The sequence below is a fragment of the Mauremys reevesii genome, linkage group 1 (assembly GCF_016161935.1).
Source record: "Mauremys reevesii isolate NIE-2019 linkage group 1, ASM1616193v1, whole genome shotgun sequence".
Classification (NCBI taxonomy): domain Eukaryota; kingdom Metazoa; phylum Chordata; order Testudines; family Geoemydidae; genus Mauremys; species Mauremys reevesii.
Window position 1 is genome coordinate 309,037,738 of NC_052623.1, and position 19,388 is coordinate 309,057,125.

General features: G+C 39.0%; 1 long non-coding RNA gene across 2 annotated transcripts; it reads right to left on the minus strand.

Annotated features, from left to right (window-relative positions):
* Positions 1-4,397: 4,397 nt before the first annotated feature.
* LOC120381321 lies at positions 4,398-18,773 on the minus strand. Of its 2 annotated transcripts, XR_005588027.1 has the most exons (4): positions 18,676-18,773; positions 15,865-15,940; positions 5,787-5,819; positions 4,398-4,821 (listed from the first exon to the last, which is right to left on the minus strand). It is a non-coding gene; the product is annotated as an uncharacterized LOC120381321 (long non-coding RNA). The 2 variants fall into 2 exon arrangements; XR_005588026.1 differs by lacking the exons at positions 15,865-15,940; positions 18,676-18,773 and adding an exon at positions 13,301-13,450.
* Positions 18,774-19,388: the final 615 nt, after the last annotated feature.

The following is a 19,388-nucleotide window of genomic DNA, read 5'->3' on the forward strand; positions in this document are numbered from 1 at the left end:
TCGAGCTGTTGCCCGCCACGCCGGCAGGATTTGCACACGGCACACTGGGGTATCTGGGCAGAATTAGGTCTCTGTATACAGTACTCTGGAGTTGCTGGGCAGAACTAGCCTGACCTCTAGACGACCGGGCCCAAAAAGAGCATACTACGGAGTTGCTGGGCAGAATCAGGTCTTTGCACACTGCACTAGCCTGACCTTTAGACGGCCCAACAGAAAAAAAAATAGGAAAGTACACACAGCACTTTAGTGTTGCTGGGCAGGATTAGGTCTCTGCCCTTTCCTATGCAACAAGAACCTGGTCCAAGATGGAGGCTGCCATGACCTTTTAACAGGACAAGATGGCCGTGGACCGACAATTGCCCATACAGAGCCACAACTGCGTATCAGGTTGCGACATGGCCCAGTCGGCAGTGCTGACCAGAGCCGCCAGGGTCCCTTTTCGAGTGGACATTCTGGTAGAAAACCAGTCGCCTGGCAACCCTATCTATGACTCAAATCCTCAAAGGTATTTAAGTGCTTAAACCCCAGTGGGAGTTAGGTGCTTAAGTACCTTTGAGGATCCAGGCCTATGAATCTAATTTCTATAAATATATTGTCTTCGTTTAGACTGTTCACGGGCACGAAAATCCACAAAGGATAGGGTGAACTAAACAGGGTTTATTTCCAAGGCTTTCAAATACATACGGTGCTCTAAGTAGTGCAGCTCAGCACACACATATTCAGAGAGAGCTAGTTCTAGGGACAATTCCTATGCCCATCTGAAAGGGATTGTGCACCAGTTATTTAACTCTGCATGAATATAATACATCCCCTCCATCACCAAAAAAAGTCTGGCGATGTCATTACTACCGTATATATTCTATCATAAACCGGTTTGTTTATAAGCCGACGCTCCCAAGATGGATAAGTAAAAATGGAACATTTTTTATGACCCGTTCATAAGCCGACCCTATAATTCAACAAACTTTGGCTCCCGGGCCATCAGGATAAGCCACTGGTGGGCCGAGATGGTTTGTTTACCTCAAGTGTCCACAGGCACAGAGGTTAACCTAAGTAAACAAAGTGTCCCGGCATGCCAGCTGCTTACCCTGACTGAGACAGCAACTGGTGGGGAATTTTTTTTGGGGGGGGGGGAGAAGCTGGAGATCAGGGGAGTAACCCCTGTGACCACCCCCCACATGACCCCACCTCTAGTCCGGGATTCCCACACTCTCCCCATCCCATCCCTTCCCACCTTATCTGGGGAGGACCAGGGGAGGATGTCTCTGAACTGGCTGGATCTATTCCGGCAGGCTGGGCAGCGTGGCCACAGCCTGCTCCGGTGGGCCAGACCGGGCGGCACAGCCGCAGAGTGCTCCAGCGGGCTGGGCGGTGTGGCCACAGCCTGCTCTGGGGGGCAGGGCCGAGCAGCACGGCTGCAGCCTGCCAGCCCCAGAGCTGCAGCTGCTTCGGAAGCTGGGGGAGAGCAGTGTGGCCAGAAGTGGAGAGACTCTGGCCCCGCCTCTTCCCTTCTGGCTCTGCTGGCTGTGCTGCCTCTCCATGCTCCCTCTGTTGCGGGGGAGAGTGTGTATCCCACCTCTCCCTCTCTACACCCGTTCATAAGCCGACCCCCTTCTCTGGTGCTTCCCTTTTTTACTAAAAAAAAAAATCGGCTTAAGAATGAGTATGTACGGTAATATTCCTGCTTAATAACAGTATTAGGATGTGTCACAATCCTTCCACTCTTTGGATTGAAATCTTCTTCCATACCTGGAGTCAGTGTTGCTTCTTGTACTGTAGGCACAACCGTAGTGTCATCTGGTGATTGTGCTTGTGTCAGTTGTAATTGTTTTGTCTCGTCTTTCTGCCTGGTTGTCAGTTCTAAGGGCTTGTTTCTATTACGGTTAGTGTTCTCTTCACTTGCCATTGCAGCATCACAGGTCATGTTCTTTGACGGGGTAACAAATCTTGTAGGTAAGGGAGAAGCAATAGCTGAGATATATCTCCACTTTAGTAAGGCTTTTGATACTGTCTCACGTGATTTTAACATGCTGTTCATTAACATTTATCTGGGGGAAGCCTCTGATTCCATAGCTGTGCTTCAGTGGTTTAGTCAACTAAGGGTCTTGACTTTCTTCATATGCCTTGGTATGTATCTGCTTGGCTATTAGTACATATTTTTCAGCTAGCCCATTGGACAGTGGGTAATACGGACTACTAGACATCTGTATAAAACCCCAGTGTTTGGCAGATCTGTGAAATTCCTGTTTGTATTGTGGTTCATTATCTGAAATGAGCTCATCATGAATACCAAGTCGAGCAAGTTATTGCCTTGACCGAAGAAACTCACTTGTTCTACACTGATTTGAATTTTCCTGTGATTTATTTTTATGTTGCACTTTCTGTATCTTGAGAGTAGTGCTATTAGGTTTTTGTTATGCTCCTCTTTGGTCCTGCTATGTACTAGAATGTCATCGACAATGACTTAGACTCCTTTTAGTCCTTGTAGTATTTCTTGTACCTTTTTGTGGAATATCTCTTATGCAGATGTCCTTTGGGACATTCTTCTGAAGCACCATTTTGCAATCAGAGTGTTGAAAGTGATTAACTTGCTTCTCTCTTTGTCCAGTCTGATCAGCCACTATCCAAACTGAGCGTCTAGTACACTGAAAACACTTGCTTCAGATCACTTGTGAGTGATGTCATCTAGGATGGGTTGACTATAGTGTTACTCATTATTGCTTTGTTTAGGTCTTGAAGGTCTTGCATATCAGGATTTTTCTTTTCTACTGCAACCATGAAGCTAATCCATTCTGATGGTGCCTCTCCCTTTACGATTATACCCAATTGTTCCATCCTAGAGTTCTTTCTTCATGTTGGGCTTTATTGCTAATGTCACAGTGCATGCACTTATGGCATTGCATTTGTAGACAGCTTGATTTTGCAATATCCCAGTAGACATCACACACTTTCAAACATGTCAGGACATTTTTTTCTTAATTTCCTTCTCTGTGTGAGGTCCTTCTATGGATTCCACTGCCCTTAGGATTTTTATCAAGTTTAATGATTTTAAAACTGTCAGTCCTAATACTGCTTTTGCTGGCATATTTAATACATAGAAATCTAGATTTTAACATATTCTCTTGTATGTTCATTTAACATTGCATGTCCCTTCTATGAGGAGTATAGGGTCTCCATATCCTTCCAGTCTCACTGATACAGAGGATGTTAGTGTTATGGTGTGGGCTGGATTTTTCCTACATTCTGTCTCAGGGATGCAGTTTACTTGTGCCCCAGTGTCAATTCTGAATTTCATGGACTGATTAAAATAGTTACATACGCTTCATCACTATCCTTTTCCTTATTCTGTATTATAGCCTAAAATAATGCAGTGTCTTTGTTGTGAAACTCCTCTCCTTTTCCAGTTGCATGTACTGTATGCCCTGTATTTTTCTGTGCTTGCATGGCATACTTGCGCAAAATGGTTTGCTTTGTGGCACTTCATGCAAATCTTCCCAAGTGCTGGTCATTCCTCTTGCTTTGCATGATGCAATCCTCATCCACATCTGTAGCAAACTTGCTGTGTCTGTGTCTTTGTTACGTGCTATTTTTTTTTAATGCTGCATAAAGCTGGTGCCCTGCTGTTGAACCCTTATCTTTTTGCAGTGTGCATGTCTGACTGCTGGTTGTACCTCTCTGCACATTGTGACAGATATTAGGAAAGTACTTTCATTTGTTCTTTCAATGCCTGTAGTGCTCAGGCTATTCTAATGGTTTTTGCTAATGTTAAAGTGTCCTCCATTAGTAATTTTTTTGGTATTTCTTTTGTGTTTGATCCCATTAAGATCCTATCTTTCAGCATATTAGCACTGTCTGTGAAAGCACAATCTTCTGTTATCAACTATAGCTGGGTTAAGCACTTATAAATTTGTTCAGTAGGTCTCTGATTTCTCTCATAGAAAAGTTTCCTTTGTATGAAAAGCAATAGGCCTCATCTAAGAGAAATCCAGACAAGCTGTTTGAGCTGTCTGCTTCAGAGAGCTTGCTCTTGGAGCAGAGGTTTTCAAACTGTAGGGCAGGCCCCATAGGGGGGCATGAAGGAACATTTGGGGGGGGTGAGCGGTGATGCTAGGCAGCTCGTGCCAACCCTGTGTGGCATGACCCAGGCTAACCCTCACAGGGGGCTGGGAGGGAGTGCCAACTCCACCCCCTGACTCTCCTCAACAGGCCATCCAGCCTGTGGGTCAGAGTCAACATCCACTTGTGGCTGCACCAATTTCCACTCCCAGCAGCCTCTGTGTCCAGCACTGGCTCTGCCCCCTGAGACTGTCATACGTGCCTTCCCCTACCCTGGAAACCCAAGTGGGGAGGGGCAGAGGGCCAGGTATTGGCCCTGGCAGTGCAGCCTGGTTGCAAGGTAGAAGCAGCCCACTGCTGAGGAAGCCTTGGCTATGTCGTTGGTAAGTATCTGTGTATTTGAAACTTACAGGTGTAGGTAATGTAATTAAAGTTGTGTTAAGGTCTCTGTTAGGTTTATGAGTAAGCTATCAAGCATATTTTTGCATGTGTTTATTTTTGTCTGGGTTGGGGGAGGGTGCGGAAACAAAAATTGCGAGCTCAGCTCAAAAAGTTTGCAAAATCTGCATTATGAGATTCATGCTCTGCAGCTATACCTGCCTTTTGCCCAAAATATGTTTGAAAGTTAGCAGCTTTCTGGGCTGCAGACCACTTAACTGCCTCAGATCCTGTGAAGATCAGCTCCAGTAACTCCTTCAATCTAGTTCATTTCTCTGCAGTCCTTCCAGTTTCAAAGTCCATAGGCAGCAAATTTCTTGTATTATTCTGTATGAAAGCCATAGTAAACTTGCTTTTAATTCTGACACCATATATTATCTTCATTTAGACTGCTCACAGGAATGAGATCCGCACAGGATAGGGTACACTAACCGGGTTTTATTTACAAGGCTTTCAGATACACAATCTCATCTCAGCAGCACAGCAAAAGCACACAAAACTCAGAGAAAGCCAGTCTCAGAGTCACTTCCTGTGCATAAATATAGTACAAAGCCTACTTGATTGTCGCTGAGAATAAGACTGAATTTAGAATTTTAATCAATTGCCAAGGTCACAGACAGTTCACAGAACTTTCTACTTTTAGTTGCTCCATCTGATTTATGTAAGATGCACATTTCAGTAAAATGTCCTTTATTGTGCCATAGTTTGTAATTCTTCTTTTTAAAGAGAATTTTGGAATGTCAGCCATAACATTGACATCACTTCATCTAAAAAATATTTCTTTTTGTAAAATTACTTCAGCTTTTTCTCACGTGCTAATCTGAGCAGTTTCCCTTAACATCGGTGCAGTTTATTACATTGACATTATGACTCTGGAGTGTCACTTGATTGTATATCAGATAAGAATTTTGCACCTTTAATAACTGTTTCAAGTCTTGAAACATCTGTAACTGAATATTTTAAAGAGGAAATAAATTGACTACTAGTAGTAGGCCTCCTCTAATCAGGAATTAGTTGCTTTCAAATAATTTCATCACTTAGACCACAAAAAACTTGCTTATAGAGAATAATTCACAATAATATTCCAAATTCTTATCCTAGTGAAGTTACTGGCCAAATTCTCATTGACTTCAGTGGGATCAAGAATAGGCCTGTTCTGCAGTCTCATACTTATCAGTTGGTTCTCTGGGGTTTTGCATTCTCCAAAACAATACTAGTGACCCTCTGACTATAAATTACACTGACTGAAACATAATTAAGATCAAGCTCCATATTAAATTCTGCTCACTTACTTTGTGTATTTTCTTTCTTTGTAATATTCTGTCCTGACAAAGAATTAGACATTAATTAGTGGGAAATTTAAATTTGTCTTGAATTTTTCATTATTTATAAATTGACTGATTTTTAAAATTGACACATAAAAGGAAATAACCAGAAACTACATGATGACTCCATTGAAAGCAACGATAATTCATAGTAACAGTGAGATGAATTCATGACAATGCATCTATTAACCTGTGACAGCACTGTACCTATTGTATTTCCACTGAGATATCCAAGGTTATTTTCTTAAATAAAAGCTTTCTGACTGTAAGGAAGACCCCAAATTGCAGACTATCCTGTTTTCCCATTCTGGCTCTGATTCCATACTAATTACGCATGTGCACATTTCATGTGATGTGACTTGCTATTTTGTTTGTTCCCCTGTACAATGGCCCACAGTGAAATGTGCAGTCAGTCACTACTAATCGTAAGATGTGGAAAGGTTTTTCTGATGAATTTTTCTAGCTTTTCTTAACTTTCCTCTAAACCTTATTGCCCAATTTTAAGTGCTTTTGTTTTTCAGTGTTTTGTTGTTGTCGTTATCTGCTGCAAAATGGCCATGTCAATATTTCTATTTTTATTGCAGTTTCCTTATGAAGAACTTCACCCACTACTATTTTACATTTCATATCTATATTTATAAGGAGATTAGTTGCCTTTGTGATGAATTTGTTTTTTATCTGAGGGACCATGGGGTGCATTTTATAGATATACTCTTGTAGACTTTAATTGTAACTAACATTCTATGTATCAGGCTTTTATTGGCACAAAGGGCCAACACTGAATTTTATGATGATGTCAAGTATCTCCTTGCACCTACATTTGATGTATAAAGTTTTTTCATGCAATTTGATTAGAAGCTCCTCTACATCCTATTTCAAATGTATTTTGAAAGTCATTCATATACAAAATGTCATCTCATTTGTGTCTCCTTGAAAGTTTTTCACCAGAGTGTTTTAGAAAACAAAGCTCATGCTGAAGATCCAGGCACACATACACATTTGACGACCAGAGACAATGCATACATTTGCTACAGGTTTCATGGAGAGGGAGAAAACAATTTGCTAAATATGCTAAAATAATTCTAAACATATAGTAAATGTAATTAATTAAATCAATAAACCATCTGCTACACAATACAGAGGGTGTGGAGGAAGGGAGGAAACAAAGTTTACAACCTGATTTCTTTCAGAACCTAACACTCAGAAATGAAGGTGGAAATAAAATAAGAAAAAGTAGCAAAATGTAGGACAGTAGCAAAACATGCACGTAAATCCTGATTTGCTTATGGATATGTCAATATGTGCAGGCAAAACTGTGCACACACATTGGAAAGTGTATGTGTAAACAAAACAGGGCACACCTTAGCGCATGCATTTGAAAATGCCCTAAACTATTCTAAAGGTGCTGTTGAAAGAATGTAATGAAAAGCATAGGGCAGAAGGGCTAGAATGTGGCCTTAGCAATCCATTACTTGCATCAGCAGGCCCCGTGTGATTGATTAACTGCTCACAATCTAGCTCTAAAAGTTGTCCTGGACTCCTCAACCAGAATTCAGTTTAGCCTCCTTTTAAAGGGAATTATTTTGTGACTTTTTTTTCTATTACAGATACGTGTTCTTGGAAAACATTAGTTTTTACAACACTGAATGCTATAAAACCCGAAGAAAGACAATAGATTAAAAATAGTATCAGGCTTTGGGTAAGAAATAAGAAATACACTGTAAAGTACTGTGAAAGACTATAATCTTATTGGGTAACTAGTGTGTGGCAGCTGTTTCATTACTGTACAGTGTCCATGAAATAGAGCACTCTTCTGAGTTTAGCTCCAAGGAGAGCTCTGTTTGTACAGTCTAGTACGTCTATACCTCATGTCAGGTCAAGTGTACTTATCACATCTGAGCATGACTCTGCATATTTTGTGCCTTTGTCCTTGAAATCCTTACCAGTGTGAAAAATGCATCCAATCAATTTTATCAATCCCTTTAATGTTTTAGAAAGTTTCTACTAGGTTATCTTAAGTTTTTCTCTCTTCCCATTGAAAGTAAGTCCAACTCCTTAATTTTCTTCTCATAACTTAGATCTTGGTTGAACAATTCTTATTCTAGTGCATAAAAAGTCATAGTACTTTTAAACACTAGCTAGTTCACTGCAGCATACTTAAGGCCAATTAGTATCACAGAAGAGCTGGGAAAAGAACTCAGAAGGACCTTCTGGCTCCCAGCCTTGTGCTTTATCAATTAGACCAAATGCTTTTAGTAGCCAGTTGCACAGAAATGTTATTTTTATAGCTATTTGTGCCCATTTTGGGAGCATTTCATATTAAAACCAAATTTTGTTGTTTTTCCACTTTTTTGTGTGATCTTTTTATTTTCCTTATTTTCCAACACATTTTCTTTTTATCTTAGAGAACATATATTTAAATTTAATGTTCAATATAGGCTTATTTAGAATATCTCACCAGCCTATGAATGAATTAAATGTTAATACTCTTCTTTCAAAAACTACACTAGAAGGAACCAAGGAGCCAATGAGCACTGAGAGATCCCTGTTACCCTCCCAACAAATGGAGGATATTGTACTGTTAAGTATCTGAGCATAATCTTCCTAAAAAGTTATGAACATTTGCACAAAACCTTCATTATTAAACATATTGAGCCAAAGTAATCCCTAAAATAACTCTACAGAAATCAATTAAATTACTCTAGGGATGCTTTGGATCCATTTTGTATGCTTTAGGTCATTTCCCATTTAGCTAAAAGATAACCTTTATTGTAATTTGACTGAATTTCATTGACCACCTAGGGCTAAATTATGCCGAGGCATGAACAGATATGGAAGGAGGTAAGGGGTGCATAGCGACAAGAACCTTCCCTCGCTGTCTCTTTGCCCCTCAGCACATTGGATTAACCTATGTGAACCGTTTGCGCTACTTGGCTGGGATTTTCAAAAGAGCCTAAGGAAGCTACATACCCAGCACCTATTAAGAGTCAATAGAAATTGGGCACTTAACCCCCTCAGGCTTCTTTAGCATCCCAGAATAGTGCCACTTTCATTGCTAACCCTTCCTAAATTGGGAGATGAGAATGTTGATGGCAGACACCCTACATGAAAGTAGATGGTAGAGACAACCTACATTTTATATTTAATTAATTTAAATCAGAACCAATTATATGATTGTCTATAGTAGTGTACATTTTATATCAAGTCTTTATATGTTAGGGGTCAATTGCAAGCTGCAATAGAGTCAGTGACAAGGAGCTATGCTATCCCTTCTCTCCAGGAGGCCCTGTGCTTGCCTCAGGCAAAATGGCTCTCAGGGAAGAACAGCAGTCTGCACTGATCCTACCATGGGCTGCAATAGATCTTCTACTGTGCACTTGCTGATTTGGTTTAAAATGTGCAGTACCACAGAACACTCTACAAGGTTATGGGATTTCATTTAATTGAAAACAAAGTAATGACATACTATACTTAATGAGGCAAGCACCCTGCTGGGGTAAACTGATGCAGCTCCTCTGAAGAAGACTCACTGAAGTCACCAGAGCTCCAGAGTTCACATCAGCAGAGATTTTTTCCCATTGCTTTTATTTTACAGAACAGCAACTCTAACAACTTAAATTGCTGGCACAGGATTATCCCTGATTTCTTCCAGTCCATCAAGTGCTCCATTTTCCAGTCATGCAGTTATCTACAGGTCCTAAATATGGGAAGCTGAACAACACATTTGCTTTACAGGTAGACATTGTGAATTAACTAAGAGGAGCTCAGGGTTCAAATTCTCTCACCTACATCAGTGCAACACCAATGACCTCATGGATAACTGCTACATCAACATAATTTGGGAATATGTCCCCAGTTCTATAATGTAAGAAATAAGCTTAGTAAATTAGTTTTAAGATTTCTTATTTTTGATCTGAAAGTATTTTAATGCAATAATGACCTTGGCATAGGACATTAATTTCCTGAGGATTAATGGGCTCCAGCTGAATCATTGGATTTCCCAAGATGTTACTAATTACCCAGGAAATGCTTTTAGCTCATAGCTGGTATAGGTTTTATAAACCATTTTTAATGCAAAGAAAGTAAATATTCCTCATTTCTCCTATGACCCAGGGACTTCTTATTGCCAACTGGCAGATGGCACAGGGATTGCATAAGGTTTTAGAGAGATCCCATGGGTCGGATATATGCATAATATTTAATTGAAGCATGGCATGTAAGGTCTTTACCAAGAACCAGTACCCCACTGGTCATCATAACCATTGTGATATTTATATATAGATAATATTTAAGGAGTTATGTATCTATGCTGAAAATTATGTTCTTAAGATCTTGGAGTTAAGACAATTCACCAGGAGGTGATACGCCTCAGACATGTTCTCTTCAGACAGGAGGTAACAAACACTTATCTCCCTGTCTGGTCATATCTGTATTGTGTATTCTCTGCCTCACAATTAAAGCCTATTTGCATATTGAGGCAGGGGACAGTCAAAAGGTTGTAAAATCTACAAGAGAGAAAAGCTACAGGAAGAAACAAAACATCAGGATGTATATCCTGATGGGACTTTTGTGTAACTAGAGAGGCAAAGGAACACACTGGATCCTTGACCCAGGAGACAAGCTGGCAGCCTGTCTGTCTCATGAATGAAAAATCACTGCCAAGCCTGTTTGTAAAATGCTGCAAGGATTTTGGGTGAGCATTATTCTACAAGAATGAGAACATCTAGTTAATTAAGTCTAGGCTCTAGAATGGGTTATGATTTTATTTTATATAAGTTTCCAATACATTAACTTGCTACTACTTGAATCTTTGTTAAATAAACTTATATATGATTTTACTATAAACGTATCTAAGTACTGTGTGTTAAGCAGAGCAGTGATTTGAAGTGGAACTAGTACGGTAGAGTGCACTGTTTCTTTGGACGCAGTAAATCTGTGAATACTGCACATGTCTAGTGGATCAGGAGCTGGACACTCAGGGAGATGCTTGGAGGGCTCAAGGGTTGGAGTGTGCCTATCGTAAACCTGCTGAGAGCCAGCGGGGCCTGCACAGGCCTATAGAAGAGTGTTTGTATTGCCTGTGGCTGGTGGAGTCAGGGGGATGGTTTCTAGTAGGCGCAGACAAGGCTTCCTCACACTAAGGGCAGGTGGTAGCAAGGTGCCTCACAACCCTGGGTACGTAATCCCAGAACTTGACATTACTGCAGTCAGCCATTTTGTTTGTCCAGCCACTGCTAGCTGAAAACCAAATACCACATAGCCAGCAATACTCTTAGGGCTCTGAGAGGCAAGGCTAAACAGCTGCATGATTTCAGTTTTGCTAATTAGAATGGGTGGATGGGAGAGAGAGTTAATGTACAATGAGCATGGAAGGAATGTTTGGACAGCCGACCTTGGTTTTAAGAGCCCTGACATATAAGTTTTATTCTGATTATGACTAGAAATACCAGAAATGTTTTGAGAATGAGTAATTTGCTGAAATTAGGAGAATTGGTGACCTATTAGGGGTTACTTTGGTGACCCTCTAGGAGTCACTATGAGTTATGTGTTTTGTTTAAGTTAGCTATAAAAGATTAAGCAAAGGAATACACTTTGGAGCAGTCCAAGGAAGCTTTTCTTTTCAGGCAAGGAGCTGACACCTAAACTCCCCAGTAGCTGGGTGGAAGGAGGGCCCCCATAAGCCTGGCTGTCGATTACTCAGAACCATCTCAGATTTTCACTAATTATAAAAGTTTGGGGTGTTGTGAACCTACTGCTACAACATATATGTTTGTATGTGCTTCAGACCTAATAAAAGAGTACTTTTAGGTAAAAGCACTCTTGTTTGTACCATTTATCCGACAGAGGAGCTGTGTCCCCATTGATTTATTCCTGACACTACCTGGAGAGAAACAATTAAGTTATCACTTCTTTGGGATCTGAAAACCCTTGTTTACAGGTACACTCCAGGAGTGTCATATCTTCTCACTAAGACGTAGTTTCAGCTGCTTTGGGCAGGATGAGATTGAACAGCAGTAGAACAGCATAAAGCTTTGCTAGTGAAACAAAGACATTTTTAGTAATGTGAAAAGGCCATTTGGCTGACATAGATTCATAGAGTCCTAGACAAGAAGGGCCCATTGTGATCATCCAGTCTGATCTCCCATATAACACAGGCCACAAGACTTCTCTGAATTAATTCCTGAATGCATACCCATTTGTATTTTTAATTACTGAGTCTGAATCCTACTTTCCTGTACATTTATCATATTTTTACTGAATGTACTGAGAGCCAAGCACACAGCTGAAGAGAGAATTTGGCCTTACCTCAGTATCTCTTTCAAGAACTAATTCTGCTTGAGTTCTTTATTTATTCCTAGCTTTCTGATTTTTTCATTAGGCCCGTTTCTGAACACCTTGCCAGAAGAACAAGAATCTCTATTTTCATTCATCCCTTTCTTCATTTGAAAATGTCTACAGTGAACCATGTCTTAAGTGACCACTAAAAGGACTGTCAAAAATCAATTGCTTAGAATGGAAGGCTAGGCTTATGGTTGAAGCCCTCACTCAAGAGGTCTGAATTTATTGCCTAACTCTGCTACACGTACTCAGTGTGAAGTTGGGAAAGTCACTTAATGTCTCTGTGCCTCAGTCTTCCCACTACAGACAGGGGCGGCTCTAGGTATTTTGCTGCCCCAAGCATGGCAGGCAGGCTGCCTTCAGCGGCTTGCCTGCAGGAGGTCCCCGGTCCTGCGGATTCGGCAGCATGCCTGTGGGAGGTCTGCTGAAGCCGCGGGACCAGTAGACCCGCTGCAGGCATGCCAGCGAAGGCAACCTTCCTGCCACCCTCGCGGCGACCGGCAGAGCACCCCCCGTGGCTTGCCGCCCCAGGCACGCGCTTGGCGTGCTGGTGCCTGGAGCCGCCTCTGTCTATAGAAAGGAGATAGGAAGTCACCCTGGTTATCTCCTTCCTTTTGTCCGTCTTGACTATAAAGCTCTTCATGATAGTGACTCTATATATGTACAGTGCCTAGCACAATGAAGCTCCAACACTGTTGGAGTCTATAGAGTCTAGTGTAATATATATAATGATTAATTAACAAAGGTGGGTTTTGTTTAAAGGGGGATCTGAGTTGTATTATTCTGGGCTATTTTATGGCAGTAACATCAAACAAGAGGGTGTTCTCATGTGCAGGCTTGACAGTACTTCAGACTCTCCTCTTTTCCCATCAGGACTCCTTTAACCTTTCCTCATAACTGAGTCATAAAATCATCTTCATTCTCTACTTCAGAAAGTACCTCAGAGACAGATTACAGTGACTGGGTCAGCCCTTTGTTTGGTATCTCATCCCTTTGCTGGTTGGCCGTTGCCTTTTTCCTTTAAATACACAGTCCAGTATTTATTTCTATTTGGGGTACAGCTGCCAATTTAAACAGTTATTCAAAACTGTAACTGAACCTCCAATCCAGGATTCCTTCATTCCCACAAATACTCAACCTACCTCTGAGTTTGGTCTTGATGTTTTTTAGCCAGGAGGTTGCAATGTATTTATGTCATGTCTTAAAGTGCTTGTTGAGAATGCTGTTGAGAATGCTGACACTTCCGGCTGTCTCATTACAAAGCTGGTCAACAGAGAGACGTTAGTCATGAAGACTCACACTGGGGCTTGCAATTTTGAAAATAACAATCCAACTTGTCTGTAGCCACCTGTAGGTAGGCAAAGTACCTAATTTATTCCTAGGGCATCATTAGTCCTTATTTTCAGAGGTGCCTGACTTTTCAAGTGAGGTCAGCCCATAATTGTTTCTTACATTGACCTGTGAGACAGATGTTTTATTAAATAGCAAGAGTTGCAGCTACAATAGCTTTTGAGAGACTAAATTAATTTTAATTTGAAAAAAGCTTTTTTAACAGAAAAGACTTGATTCTGCAGTCTTATGCAAGTAAAACTCCCATTAGCATCAATAGGAATTTTGCATATAGGAAGACTGTAGGTTTTTTCTTTCAGAAGTTGTTTTTTACTAAAAATCAAACCAATAAATATACCAGCAATCACTAAGAAATCAGTGATGCATAAATTGTTAAGAAAAATCCTATACACCCCCCCTTTTTTTAAACTAACCCTTGTTTTGAGGGGAAATAAAACCAAAACAGCATTTAATGATATATATTAAATGAATATGCATTTAAATACATGTTTTCAGCCATAACTAAACCTTTATATTTCACATATTGCTAATAATAATTTAAAATGAGCTATAATGATGATTTAGAAATGTGTGTAACAATTACAATGGGTCAAGTACTCAGTCCTTGCTTAGGCTGTATTCACATTGAAGTCAAAGAGTACTCTGGTCCAACAACAACAATAATAAAATAATGATAATAACAATAATATATAGATTCATAGGCCAGAAAGGACCATTATGATCATCTAGTCTGACCTCTAGTATAACACAGGCCTAAGAACTTCCCCAAAATAATTCCTCGATCATATCTTTTACAAAAACAATCTTGATTTTAAAATTGTCATTGATGGAGAATCTACCACTACATTTGGTAAATTCTTTCAATGGTTAATTTATCTCGCTGTTAAAAATGTATTCATTTCCACTCTGAATTTGTCTAACTTCAACTTCCAGCAATTGGATCATGTTATACCTTTCTCTGCTAGATTGAAGAACCTGTTAAATATTTGTTTCCCCTGTAGGTACTTTTTAGCTAAATAGATTGAGCTCCTTGGAGCTATCCCTAAAAGGCATGTTTTCTAATCCTTTATTCATTCTCTTAGCTCTTCTCTGAACCCCCTTCAATTTATCAACATCCTTCTTGAATTGTGGGCACCAGAACTGGGCACAGTATTCCAACAGTGGTCACCCTAGTGCCAAATACAGAGGTAAAATAACCTCTCTACTTCTGTATGAGATTACCTTGTTTATGCATCCATGGATTTCATTAGCTGTTTTGGCCACAGCTTCACTCTAGGAGCTCATATTTAGCTGATTATCCTTCACTATCCTCAAAACTTTTTCAGAGTTATTGCTTCCTAGGAGAGAGTCCCCCATCTTGTAAGTATGGCCTACATTCTTTGTTCTGAGATGTATACATTTACATTTAGCTGCATTAAAATGTATGTAATTTGCTTGTGCCCAGTTTTCCTAGTGATACAGATTGCTCTGAATCAGTCGTCATCATTTACCACTCCCTCAATTTTGGGGTCATCTGCAAACTTTATCACTGTTTTCCATTAACCCATGTTAATTTGCATTAATTACATTACCCACTTTTAGTTCTTTATGAATCAAGTCCCATATCAACCACTCCATTATCTTGCCCAGGAGATGTCATCCTGAGAGGCCTAGAGTTACCTGGGTCATCTTTCTGGCACAACATTAGCTTTCTTCCAGTCTTCTGGAACTTCTCCAGTGCTCCAAGACTTATTGAAAATCAACAGCAACTGTCCAGCAAGTTCCTCAGCCTGCTCCTTTAAAACTCTTAGATGCACGTTATCTGAACTTACTGAGTTAAAAATATGTGACTTCAGAAGCTTCTGTTTAACACCCCTCTGAGATACTAGTGAAATTGAAAGAATGTTATCATCAACAAATGATGAGACTATGTCATCTGTTTTTTCCACAAATACAGAACAGAAATATTTAGTGAATACCTCTGTCTTTTTTGTATTATTACTGATAATTTTACCATTTCCATCTAGTAATGTATCAATACCATTTTCAGGATTCTTTTTGTTCCGAATTTATTTTAAAAAAGCTCCTTCTTATTATCCTTAACTGCTGACCATTGATATTGTCCTTTGTCTCTTGGCTTTCCTTATGAATTTTCTACAATTCTTAACTTCTGATTTATATTCATTGCTATCAACACTCTGTTTCTTCTATTTGTTTTATATTTATTTATTTATTTTCAACAGCTGCCTGTATAATGAATAGTATCTTACTGTACCGGGGAAAAAATCACTTGGAGAAATTATGAATCATTATTCAGACTTTTCATTTGAAAATATGAAGCAGTATTTTAAGTACCAAAGTCTGTTTATGAAATTACCTTAGCTCACTCTTCCACATGGGACAAGACATGTTCAATATATTATCTGTTAAGGAATGCCATCTTGGTACTGGATCTGTGATTCAAAATAGTGGTAGTTTAAGATGAAAAACATATGGCAATAGGAAATGTAAAGGAAAGAGGCTAAAATGCATATTAAGGTTTTCCCATCCGTTGGCTTACTAGTCGAATAACTACTGTAATAAACAAGGTTTTTCTGCAGCTTTACTTACTGTAGAACTGTTTCTGCCTATTGAGAAATATAACTTCTATGCAGCACTGATACACCCATATTAATCTTAGGTATGTAATGACTGATAGTTTTAAAAAATGTTTTTGTTAACTTTGATAACCCCAAGTACCGTTTTTCCCTGTACAATTTTCATTTAAAAGGTTGTCCCTGGCTAAAACTCTGTTGAGTGAGTTTTTAGCTCAGAGCAAATGTTGACTGTCAAGTTATAACCCTTTAACTCTATAAAACACAGTTAATACTGGAAACACTACCAGACTTGTAATTTTAAATATATACTGTACCTACACATCTACTCTGTCCACAGTGCTGTATTCGTATATGCTGTTCTATGTGCTGTTAGCCTTATTTTAAATTCAATTTACTATTTAGATGAAGAGAAAACACATTTTAGGAATGCATAATCATATCCATTTGCCTTTTGATAAATAATTTATCTTATGTTGCACATATTTGAGGAATAGTAATCATTGCCTATCAGCATCTTGTGTGCTTTTGTGGTACCTACGGTTGGGAGACATGTTTCACTGCAGAAGATATTACAAGAATATTTATGATGTTTTGTACTGTCAGTGTCCTTGGTGAGCAAAGTTGTGTGAAAATTTCACATTCATAATGACTGCAGTATAAAAGAAGAGCCAATAAATCACTTTACATAAGCTAAATTGCTTTTTTATTTGATTTACCAGTACAATACTTAATTACCTTAAGATCTTTTTTAATGACTTGTTTCCAAGAGTTAGCTGTCTAGATTTAATGGCCAATTGTGTGAAAGTGAGTGACTGACCTGCTAATAAATAGTTCTGCTAGTAAAATTTCTGTGGCCCATATGTTCCCCTCCCAGACAGAAAGCCACGGAATGGGAAAAGTTACCCAGAAATCTGAATGAATTTAATTGTCCCACAGATTTATTGGATATTCCATGCAAAGAGGATAGCCCAATGGACTGACACAGTGGATAAAGTGTACTATCTCCATAACATGAACAGTATAGGACCAACATGTTTGAGAATATACATTGCACATACCATGGAACAATGCTACAGTCGGGAGATTCCCCATCACCTTTGTTCTCATTCGAGGGCTGCCTCAAGCACCATCAGAACAGCTGCTTAGTGGCCATGTTGCCTTTAGCTGCTTACAGTTTGTGGCTCTCCCAATGGAGGTCTCACAGCATAGAACATTAATTTCCCCTATTATATGAGTAGAAAGTCCATAATGTTGAAGATAGAGGCATGATACTTGAGCAGCTGTTACTTGACTTTTCCTACTGCAACAAACACCCATTTTCTTGCTACTTCTCCTTTATCACATGAGGCCAATGAACCGCAAGCATTTTTTTTTAAGGAGGGGCAACTGAAGACTGCATAAAGAGAAGAATATTTTGTGTAGACTTTTGACCTTCAGCATAGACCATCTAGGGCATTTCTGTGATTTTGCTTCCCTTTACACAATGGAGGAAGGATGGGGAGAATATGGACCTAGATGTTTTACTGTTTAACACAGAACCAAAGAAAACAAGTTTTCTAATAATAATACCACATGGTTTTCTGTTAGAGATATTGAGCCTGACCCTCTCCTCTGTCTACGGGGCACGGAGCAGTTAACTTTCCTGTGGGACCCTGGAGTCAACACCTTGGCTGATGTACCTGTCAAAGTCAATGGAGCTACACCCATTTACACCAGTTGAGGCTCTGGTCCCTTAGCTTTTGAATATTTTTATTGCTTTTAATTATGCATTTCAATCTTGCATTAATCATAGCATTTTTTTACTTCAATTAATCTCCTTGGGTTTTTTAGAAGAGAAAAAGAGAACAGAAATTTCTGGTGCTTAAGAATGTTAGCATTTTAATTGTCCTATTTAGCTTTGGTGATAGGTGACAGGATTTCCCCCTTATTAAATTATATGTCAATACCCATTTCTACTACTCAGTGGAATCACCAACTAAACAGCCAAACCAAGGCCTCTTGAAATCAACACGAGTCATTCCATTGATTTCATTCTACTTCAGATCATGAGTTAAAGTCTAATCCTGCAAATGGATCTGCAAGCTCAGATCCTTATTCCTGCATGCAGTTTGATTAACTTTAGGGCCTCTGACTGCTTCAGTGAGTTGTTGTGCTATATTTGCTGTAGTAGGTTGGACTGAAACCTCCACTACAACACATTGCTTCTACTGCAGGTACTGCAGCAAAGGCAATTTCATTTAAGAAGCTTTTGAGGTAAACAAAATAGACCATTATGTTTTCTGGTATATAAACATTTTATTTTTCTATATAGAAAGGACACCATCATAAAAGGAAACATTTTATGGTCAAATTCCTGCAATTTTTATTCCTCTATGGAAAATTAGAAGTGTGTTTTATTATCGCTTTAAAAAAATTATTCTTATTGCAAAAAGAGTTCCTTAGTACCTATAATGATGATGTTTGATATTTTTTGGAATTTAATGTTTCAAAGGTCTTTTACCATTATTACATTTAAGCTCAGTGTCAGCTTTGGCTCTCATTATAACTCACAATTTTCTAAATAACTTACTCTTCACCTGAGGCTTGGTTACCTTTGAAATATAGTTTTCAAAACCTTCCATTCATTAAAGAGTTGATAACACTTCTACAAAGAATCCTGTGAATATTCTCCTCTTCCCCTTATTTTTCCTCATATTTTGTCTCCTACAGCAATAAAGAAAAAAAAATCAACTCTTCAAGTTCCATTGCTACTGAGTTCTGAGCATCATCTAAAGAGAAGAGAGGACTTGCTTTAGTATGTACTTAAAAAACCCCAAGAAATATGTTTTTAGAAGCATAATATTTTCAGTTATTAAATAAGATTAAAAATGTTTTACATATGTGTTGATTAGAAACAAGATCCCCAGTTTCAAATAACAGGAATCTATCTCATCACAATTCCTGCAGCATATTTCTAGCCCAATGTACCCACCATAAAAATGCACACAATTTGTTAGCCTTTCTTCAGTTACAAAGTAAATCCAATGTTTATAAGAACTTCTTTAATATAAGAGCATTACACAAAACTGGTTTTTCCCATGAAAAATTTAAAACATAATATCTGTTAAAATTTTTCAGTTGAAAAAATTTGGTTTTCTCACAGAAAGTTTTGAACTTCATTTGGAGTTATTAAACTAAGAAACTGCAACAAAATTGTAAGTTGAAACACAATGAAAAATTGTGTTTTGTTTCAAATTTTCATTTTGACATCTCCTGTGCAAAAGTTTTTTTTTTTTGGCATTAACATCTTCCCTTGAACGATATT